General features: G+C 36.4%; 1 pseudogene; it reads right to left on the reverse strand.

The window, feature by feature from the left end:
* Window positions 1-2,375: 2,375 nt before the first annotated feature.
* On the reverse strand, window positions 2,376-7,984 carry LOC128235626 (beta-1,3-galactosyl-O-glycosyl-glycoprotein beta-1,6-N-acetylglucosaminyltransferase-like; annotated as a pseudogene).
* Window positions 7,985-11,256: the final 3,272 nt, after the last annotated feature.

Here is an 11,256-nt window from a genome sequence, read left to right on the forward strand (position 1 = left end):
ATATTTAAAATCATAACATAAGTGTCTTGTAGTTATTTGATTTATTATCGAGACACAGACTAAACGTTTCTTGAAAATGATTCTAAGTAGTGTCTTCTAAGCGACAATTGAGCGTTACTTTTAATTGGTGTCTTTGTCTTCGTAATTGCTGAAAGAAGAAGTTTGGTGATTCTTGGTCAGGTATTCAGGTTTTATGTGAACGTTGTGCCTTCATTCGAGGATAGTTTCTCAACATTTGCTTAGTCATTTTTAATTAATTTTCAACAGTTGGTAAACGAAGATGTCTGACCGATATTTAAGGGTCATGCGTTGCCAAATAAGAATTGACGATTCGTAGTTTCACTGTCATTTTAAATTAAAATTAGTCCGTTTTAGTCCATGTGGAAAATGGCCATATCATTTTGCCGTAAAACCTTTTTGCTTGAATCTAAACTGGAGTCTGTTTTGAGTTTTCAAAACCGTCAATCTGTGAGAGTGAAGCTTTATTATTAAAAGTTAATTATTGTATGTATAGTCTTCCTTAGACAATAATAAAGACCTGGCAAAATTATTTTTGTGCTGTCTTAAACTCTAGGAATATCCAATTTCAGGTATTCAAAGGTACCCAAAAGTTAAAATCCCAAGTTCTAGGATTAATGTTCTAAAATCTTTTTGCAAAAAGGCCTTCAAATGGCTAGGCGTATCTAAATTAAGGACTTCGGGACTCAGTCTCTGTAAGACTGGGAAGTAAAACAACAACAAAAATCTGAGTACGGGGCGACATATTACTGCCTCGACACGGCACTCACAAAACTGCTGTGAATATTAATAATACAATGAAAAATAAAGTGACAAATCCAGTATTTGAGCATTCAAAAATAATCCCTGTTTAGGGGCACAAGGCAAAGGCCCATACGACAATACTTTAGTGAAAAGCCACCAATTCCATTAAAACGTTAGAGAACATTGCTTAAAGATGCACTGTTGCTCCCAAATAAAAATTACCACAATTAATAATATTGTTTTAATATTCAAAAAAGATGAATACATGTCGAAAACAATGGTTCTAATTAAGGATGCTGAGTTTAATTTGAAAGAAATGAGCATACAATACGGTAGTTCTACCTTACGATACTATAGTAGATCACGGTAAATCTTTAAGCATTCACCTATCATTTAATATTTTTGCGCTTTCTGCTATTAAATGCACGGTTACAATCTTGTTATCAGTAATAAATGTTTTCCATAAATGCATTATTTAGTAAGTTGTTAAAGGTTTATCAGTCAAAATTGATTTTTGTTAAACATGTGTATGTATTAATTTTGAATAAGAGTGTCACTTTAAATAGCGATGTTAAGGACTATCCTAAAAAGGATTATACACACTATTTAAATATATTATCTTTATAACCAGCATATTCCTTACTAAGGAGTTCAACATTGTCATCAATAATTTTAAAATGTGTTTGCATTACCAAAATGAAAAGTGAAATTATAGTGTTATTTTTAGTACGATAGAAGAATCGTTCAATTAAAAGCATTAGACAAACTTTATGTTAATATTTTGTGTAGAAGAAATCCGAACTTATACATGTAAGCGATATACAATTAAAACACATGTAAACAACTACTTTACAGTAACCACTTGCAGTTGAGGTGGCGCGCGACCCCCCCCCCCCCCCCCATTCCCAAAATATTCCGAGTTTATTTTTATATCAGCATGGGGAAAATTGTTATAACGAGGCTCAAAATGCACCATATTTGACTAGAAATATTTACAAATTTCTGGAGAAGTACTCCAAAACCCCATTTAAAACGCCTCTAACATCAATTCCTAGACCCGCACCTCGTAGCTAGGAAGTCTTGGAGGTTTGCTGGCTGACCTTGAAAAGATTTGGCATCTAGCGTTTAGTTAATATCTAAGTATAACATCTATATAATATGGGTATTCCAAAATATGATTTAAATGCTAACTGACCCTATTTTTATTTTTTATCGATTTCTCGATTATTCTTAAATCATATATAAAAACAAAAATGAAAATATTGTATAGTTTTGCTCGCTTGCTCCAAGTTCTCTTCTGATATATATATATATATATATATATATATATGTATCTTTTAAGATCTGATTATTATAAAACATTGATATATAATTTCATTTCCGTTAAACATGTCAAGTATTAATCCATGTATTTTGTTATTAGACCATTTATCAAAGTATTTCGTTTTTAGACCATTTGTTCGCTTGTTGCTGAATTATTTATGTTATGTTGAACAATAGGTATTAGCTAGTGTGACTATGTTTATCATAACTGACTTGACCTTAAGATTATCTTATCTTATCTTTATGATATATGAACAATTGTTTCATTAAAAACGTTATTATAGCCGGCTTCAGAGTCCAACTCTATTTTTCACAAAACCCAGGCTAGCATAATAGGTTGAATCGAAGATGCTTAGTCCAAGGTGTCCGTCCCTGGTTCTGTTGAAGAGAAGCTCCTCAAGGCAATCGTATGCAAGGGGATGAAACCCCTGGTGAAACTTGTTTACGAAAAGTTGTTTAGTGTCTCTCATGATCTGGAGGTCGCGCACGCCATTGATGCAGATTGAACGCACCTGCTTCCCGTGGCACTTTAGTCCGCTCCAGGCCCAGTTTTTGTAGCGGGCTAGGAATGGCTTAACAACTTCGTCTGTCTCCGGTATGCCTGCAAAATAAATTGTTTTACCGCCGATTTAAAATAGGGGAGCAATTTGGGTCCTTTATTATGCGTTTACAATGTATTTTAATCAAATGTGTGTCCCTAACGAATACATCAGAATTAGAAACGCATGCTTAAAAACTAAACATATGGTTTGGCACGTTTTCGCAAAAACATCAAGGGAAAAATGCCAATATTAATTTAGTGAAGGATATTCCATTTCGTTGGAGTCATTTCAATACGTTGGTATGAGAGCTCAAATAATGTTTGTTTAACTAATTTCATCTCAGTCCATGCTTCTACTTCTTTTTTGCATGAAACAAACACTTTTTGTTGATAATGGGATGCGATATGCGATGCAGTCAAAACTAATACTTGCTACGTTCTGGTATTGTGTTGATTTATTGGGAGAAAAACAGCCAATTGAGCCCAATATCTTGTTTAAAGGCAATGAAATCAAGGCCAAACTTATAGAAAGTTCCAGACACAAAGATCAAGTCAAAACCAACAGCGAAACTGATATCTTGTTATAAGTCAATGGGCTCAAAGCCAAACAAAGAATGTGTTTAAATGCAAAAAGATCAAAGTCAAAGAAATATCTTAATCAATATCTTTAAAAAAAGGCAAATGAATCAAGGCCAAACCAATATATTGTTTGATGGCAAATTGATCAAGGGCAACCAAATGAACAAATTGTGTGTAACAGGGTTCAAGGCCAAACCAGTATATTGCTAAAACACACAGAGATGAAAGCCAAACCAACAGCCAAACCAATACGTTACTTAGGGCACAGGGATCAAGGCCAAACCAGTATCTTGTTAAAAGACACAGAAATGAAGGTCAAACCAAAAGCCAAACCAATACGCCACTAAGGGCACAGGGGTCAAGGCCGAACCAGTATCTTGTTAAAAGATACAGAATTGAAGGCCAAACCAAACAGCCAAAACAATACATCAGTAAGGGCACAGGGATCAAGGCCGGACCAGTACCTTGTTAAAAGATACCGAGATGAAGGCCAAACCAAACAGCCAAACCAATACATCAGTAAGGGCACAGGGAACAAGGCCAAACCAGTATCTTGTTAATTGACACACGAATGAAGGCCAAACCAACTGCCAAACCAATACGTCACTTAGGGCACAGGGATCTAGGCTAACCAAAAATATTGTAAGAAGACACAAAGATGAAGGTCAAACCAACAGCCATACCAATACGTCAGTAAGGGCACAGGGATCAAGGCCAAACCAATATATTCTTTGATGGGAAAGAAATGGAGGCCAACCCAACAGCCAAACCAATACGTCAGTAAGGGAACAGGGATCAAGGCCGAACCAGTATCTTGTTTAAAGATACAGAGATGAAGGCCAAACCAAACAGCCAAACCAATACGTCACTAAGGGCACAGGGATCAAGGCCAAACCAGTATCTTGTTAAAAGACACAGAGATAAAGGCAAAACATACAGTCAAACCAATACGCCACTAAGGCCACAGGGATCAAGGCCAACCCAATATCTTGTTCAAAGATACAGAGATGACGGCCAAACCAAACAGCCAAACCAATACGTCAGTATGGGCACAGGGATCATGGCCATACCAGTATCTTGTTTAAAGATACAGAGATGAAAGCCAAACCAAACAGCCAAACCAATACGTCACTAAGGGCACAGGGATCAAGGCCGAACCAGTATCTTGTTAAAAGACAAAAAGATAAAGATAAAGGCAAAACCAACAGCCAAACCAATACGTCACTAAGGGCACAGGGATCAAGGCCAAACCAGTATCTTGTTAAAAGACAAAGAGATGAAAGCCAAACCAACAGCCAAACCAATACGTCACTAAGGGCACAGGGATCAAGGCCAAACCAGTATCTTGTTAAAAGACAAAGAGATGAAAGCCAAACCAACAGCCAAACCAATACGTCACTAAGGGCACAGGGATCAAGGCCAACCCAGTATCGTGTGAAATGATACAGAAATGAAGGCCAAACCAACAGCCAAACCAATACATCAGTAACGGCACAGGGATCAAGGCCAAACCAGTATCTTGTTAAAAGACACAGAGATGAAGGCCAAACCAAACAGCCAAACCAATACGTCACTTAGGGCACAGGGATTAAGGCCAAACCAGTATCTTGTTAAAAGACAAAAAGATAAAGATAAAGGCAAAACCAACAGCCAAACCAATACGTCACTAAGGGCACAGGGATCAAGGCCAAACCAGTATCTTGTTAAAAGACAAAGAGATGAAAGCCAAACCAACAGCCAAACCAATACGTCACTAAGGGCACAGGGATCAAGGCCAAACCAGTATCTTGTTAAAAGACAAAGAGATGAAAGCCAAACCAACAGCCAAACCAATACGTCACTAAGGGCACAGGGATCAAGGCCAACCCAGTATCGTGTGAAATGATACAGAAATGAAGGCCAAACCAACAGCCAAACCAATACATCAGTAAAGGCACAGGGATCAAGGCCAAACCAGTATCTTGTTAAAAGACACAGAGATGAAGGCCAAACCAAACAGCCAAACCAATACGTCACTTAGGGCACAGGGATTAAGGCCAAACCAGTATCTTGTTAAAAGTCACAGAGATGAAGGCCAAACCAACAGCCAAACCAATACGTCACTAAGGGCACAGGGATCAAGACCAACCCAGAATCTTATTAAAAGACACAGAGATGAAGGCCAAACCAACAGCCAAACGAATACGCCAGTAAGGGCACCGGGCTCAAGGCCAAATCAGTATCTTGTTAAAAGATACAGAGATGAAGGCCAAACCAACAGCCAAACCAATACATCAGTAAAGGCACAGGGATCAAGGGCAAACCAATATCTTGTGAAAAGACACAGAGATGAAAGCCAAACCAACAGCCAGACCAATACGTCAGTAAGGGCACAGGGAACAAGTGGAAACTAATAAATTGTATGAAGTAACTGGGGTTAAGGCCAAACCAACATCCAAACCAATATCTTGTTATATGCACAGGGATTAAGTTTAAACCAATACAATGTACTTGTTATAGGCTCAGCGGTCAAGGAGTGACCAAACACTTGCTATAGGCACCAATATCTTATTCAAAGGCATACAGACAATTCTAATAATATCTTGTTTAATGGTACATACGGATCATACCGGCGAAACAGCTAAATGAAAATCTTGTCAAGAGATTAGGAATCAAACCTAAACCAATATCTTATTTAAAGGAACATACAATAGGAAACAAACCCGATGTAAGCTCAAACAACATCTTGTTTTTGGCACAGGGATCAATGTCAAACCAGTATCGTGTTACAGGCGTAGGGATCAAGACAAAACAAGCAGTCGATTCAATATCTTGGTAATAGATACAGGTGCAAGACAAAACAAGCAGCCGAACCAACATCTTGATTACAGGCACAAGGATTCAGGCTAATTTGATATATTGTTTAAAGGCACATGTATCAAGAAAAAAAGCTTAGACACTATCTTGTTTAAAGGCACATGTATCAAGGAAAAACAAAACAGCTTAGACAATATCTTGTTTAAAGGCACATGTATCAAGGAAAAACCAAAAAAGCTTAGACAATATATTGTTTAAAGGCACATGTATCAAGGAAAAACAAAACAGCTTAGACAATATCTTGTTTAAAGGCACATGTATCAAGGAAAAACAAAACAGCTTAGACAATATCTTGTTTAAAGGCACATGTATCAAGGAAAAACAAAACAGCTAAGACAATATCTTGTTTACAGGCACAGGTGGATCAAGGCAAAACAAAATGGCCAAACAATATCGTGTTACAGACACAGAGAATCCAGGACAATCGTTTGGGTTCCTTCCTTTAACGGCACCTACAATCATTTAAATTACTAGTAAATTACATGCACGAGCATATATATACCTTTGTACGATCCAGGTACTCTTAAAGACGGATTGTGATTGAGCGTCGAGAAGAAAGTCTCGTCAGGAATCGCCGTCTTTCGAGTCCAGTTAAGTATGTCAGCAGCAATGGGGTCGTGAAGGACGAAATCTACATATCCACAACATGTAATTATGTGAACGGCACCCTTTGTTGGAACAGCGCCTTGTGGTGGAGGTCACGCGTTGGTCCAGCGGTTTGTATTAGCTCTAAAAACAAGACAGAAATAAATGGGCGTCATAAGTGAATAATGAATTTGGGTTCTATCCCTGTTTTTATTGATATATTCTTTAGATCATTGTATATTTATTAAGCCTAAATGCGCATGACCTAGATGAATGCTAGTAACTAAATAACACACGTAACAAAGTATCATGTGACGTTTCTGGCCAAAACCAGAATATTTACTAAAATGAATTTAATGAAATGATAATAGTAAATACAATGACTAAATTTAAGATTTGTTTAATTGATATTTGTAATGAATTTAAAAGGATGATACAAAAGCATAATTAGTGAAGATATCAGTATTGAATGAGGGTTTACACTTCTTGAGCTAAGCATTGACCAAAGGTGATATTTGAAAGCAATGAAAATAGTGTGTCCTAATTAACCTTCACGTTTTCTTTACAAATGTTGCCAAATTAAAAACAATATGCTAAATTAAACTCATTGACACGATATTGCGCATTTGTTTGCCATCAGAATAAAAAATAAATTAAAAAAAAGAACCTAGCCCGACCCAAAGAACGTCCAAAAAGGTAATTGGAAAAAGCTAAGCCTACAAACCTTTTGATAGTTCCATCGATGTCGTTTGAGCCATTGTATGCCTGCAGAATACGCACTAATTCGTAGTTTGTTTTGAGCGGAAACTCCTGACAGATCAGATTGATATAATATTTTCATTTTGCGCTACGGTTCCAAAGGTGCTCCATACAAAGAAGTTCTGGCGTCAGGACGGAAATGTAGCCCCATCGGACATCCACGCGTTTTTTTCAGCACGTGTGCGATGCCAAGTGCAACATCGCTTCATACAGATCATTGCCGCTTTTGGCGTCTATATGGAAACAGTAAAAGTTTTGCGGACGATATATTGCACGAAGTAATCTTTCGGCCTGTTCTATTGCAGTATACATAAGAATACTAAAAGCAACTGGAAAATCCTCTTCCAGTTCGTCAAGCGGATCAGTGACGTATCCTCTATCCAGAATAAACTTTAAACAATTTGAAGTCATTTTAATGTAATCATCTGGTTGTAAGAAGGTCCGATTTTCTGTATGAGCCAGACCTTCTGCTAGCGCAGTTTCATTTTTGTCGCCTTCGAAAATAGCAGCGCAGTTTACCTGTTTAACCTTTCTGTCCATAAGGAAGTACATTGTGTATTCCTCAGTGGCGAGCCGCATGTTCCCTTGTTTATCGTGTGATATCGCTGAATGTATTATTGTGTTTTTAAGATTCGCCAAACCTCCAAGCTCTAACGTGTGACTCTGATTTTCGGAAATTCCATGGCTCTTAACACGTCCCTCCATAACATCGTTTTCGAATCTGTATTTATCAGCAAATAAGTAAGAATAGTTCGATACATGACCAGTGGTATTCTCTGTATGTTTATTGAGAAAGCCTCGCGGGGACAATGACGAACGCTGTGTTGGCAAAATTCGAAGAATTCCGGCTGCGTTGGCAAATCCTTGCTGGTTGGATGCGTAAGTTGTAGCACCGGGCGAGTAACAATTGTAGTTCAGAAGGTAGAACATAGATCCAAACAGCAATAAGAGAAGAAAATAATCACACGGTAGCAATAAACGGAACATGGGCGATGCCTTATCACAAGCCATTGTGCAATAACGTGGGCACCTGCGACACATTCCTGCAGTATAGAACATGTGTAATACATAGTCTCAATAAAGGGTCTACATCTGAACACCATGCGACCTTTATGTCGTGTTATATGTCTTTATCATAAATGGGTACAGTGCGCCATATGACTGAAGAAGACTGTACATATACCTTATATCTTGTTTTTGTTCCTTGACATAAATATTTTATATAGTTTTTGTCTCTTATATGCCTATTTCAATATATCAGTATATTGATACAATTTAAACGCACGATATAATACCAATCAACGGTGTCTTACGCTGCGTAAACGGTTCACTTCGAGGTTTTCGTTTGTGCAACGATGTTACCGAAGCATACTGTGGAACAATTAGTGCAGCTCACACTGTCAAGTTTATGTTAACGTAGCTAATTTTGGGTACTTACTGGTCTGTACTGCATGAACCAAGAATGGCAACGGATTCTTGTCACGGAATGAGTTCCTGAGATATAACATAGATCAAATCAGAAAGTTCAGGTTTTGTCACTGTTATTAATAAACATTATGTTTCTTTGACATTTTCAAAAGGAATAGAATAATTCATTATAAAATTGTATTGATTAACAAACAGTCTGGTGTTTAAATTACGCTTGGTATTGAATTATGGTGCTGTGTGAAAATTATAACGCAAGGACTCGTAAATGACTTTCTTAAAAATATTCGGATAATATTGACTTTGTCGATGTACATATTAAATGTTTACTAGAATGTTACACATGAACATAATAAAAAATCACAATACCTTTTTATGATTTTCGCTTCTTAAAATATAGACGCTTAAATGATACTCCAATTGATGTCACAATATTACCAATTTCAAAAAGCCGCTGTGGTTTGGTGTAAGCTATCAACATCTTAGGCATCTAAACAGCAAAAAAAGGCCAAACAATTGTACAATAACCTGAATGGAGCTTATTTTTTATGTTTACATATTTTGCATTAATATCTAGTAAATGGATCTAATGATAACTTTTGAAAATGTTTAACAGCTTGTGTCAAAACTGATACTCTTTCAGTCCATAAACTCACTTTGAACGTATTTGGGTTTAATAAGGGCCCAACTTCACATTTACCCCCTTAATGTATCCTTTTTCGAGTAATAAAGCATAAATGATATGACGTTTGATGTAAAATATGTAATGCACAATAACGAATTTGTAAATGATGGTGTACAGTGTCATTGACAGCTATGTAAGACGCAAAACTTTCACCACGTGCTGTAAAGAACATTATTCTAGTTGTGAGCCTTTTTGGCAACATGCTTAGAACATTTGATTTTCTAACTATGATGAAGAATGATTTTGGATTGATAAAACAGACAGAAAAGGTTACCATATTCACAAGCGTAATTGTGAATCCGTTGTATAAATTGCACCGCTGAGGCTACGATATGAAAATGTAAACTTGCTTTAACCCTAGGTGTAGGTACCGTTCTAGGACCTTAAGGGGGCTAGACACAAGATGGTCCAAAAATCGGCAAATACAGTATTTCCTCAAAACAAGCCTAGAATTGTCAATGCGAACTTAAACATCATGCTGCTGTCTTATCTGGGTTTCCCCGTTTAAAATAGCACATAACGATTTAATAGTTTAAATAATATCTGTTTATGAATACAGATAAATATACCGATCCTATTTTTAAACTTACTGGGATTAACGTGGTAGACATCCCTAGTAAATTTCAAATTGGAAAAGTGCCCAAAAATGCTAAAACTGCATGCGCCGTAAGGGATGTGATACATCAGTAAGTAACGATGTCAATTTTATGCAAGTTTTTGACAATTTTTTTTCCCTCGCAATTGTTTCATCTGGTGTCTAGCCCCTTTAAGCCATTTATTCAAATATTCATTGATACACATGGTATCTATTTAACGTGTGAGTTGACAAGCTTGTTTATTATTTGCTTGTTTGTTGGTCTTTTGACAGTGAATATTTTGGCAATTACAGAACATCACTGTACTTTTTGCTGACTCCTTGTTTGAACCAATAGGTTTTAAGCTTGGAACAACCTTTTAAAAGAAATATTTCCTGTAATTGTGTACGCTCGTTCAAAACCACCTATCGGTTCCTGCAACCAACTGGAGTCTCGTTTATTAATTAAATGTACAGAAATGAAATGAAGATCTGAAACATAACTTACGCTTGCTTTAAAAAAATATTATTTCCAATCATCAAGTCCTAAAATTTCAGCATTCATTTTAACCGAAAATACAAAATGTTAACGTATAAAAGTTAACGTTACAATATATGACTGCGAATGTAAGTTTTGTGCGTTAAAACATATAAAGTATTGATAAATATGATGTGACTATCTGCAGGCAAAGTTTATTTCCGTATCGGGGTATATTCCTAGCTTTGCCTTTAATAAAATTCTATTTATCACAATTATAGTTTCAATTAAATTCGCAATAAGCGACATAGTATGATCTATGCAACATATAAGTTAAAAATGTATTTATTTAGTTTGTATATTTTTTATTTCGATTTATAAGAATTATTGATATATAATATCTATATACTATTTACTATGAATTTTTCATACGTCATGCTACATAAACGCTGGGGTGAAGTTCGATGGGCATAGAATAATTTCTCCTCCATGTGAAATCATCAACAACAACAATTAAGTGACGTCATTGTTTTTAGTCTGTGTCGTTCGCTTCAATGTGCGCTATCGTTAGTTCTTACGAACGACCAGATAGTTTACGAGACGTTTCTGAAACGTCTTTATGATTTTCATTAAGTTGGCCTTAATTATGATCGTACATTAACGATAATGACAGATTGCAAAATATCTAT

This window comes from Mya arenaria, chromosome 5, assembly GCF_026914265.1.
Source record: "Mya arenaria isolate MELC-2E11 chromosome 5, ASM2691426v1".
NCBI classification, from domain to species: Eukaryota; Metazoa; Mollusca; class Bivalvia; order Myida; family Myidae; genus Mya; species Mya arenaria.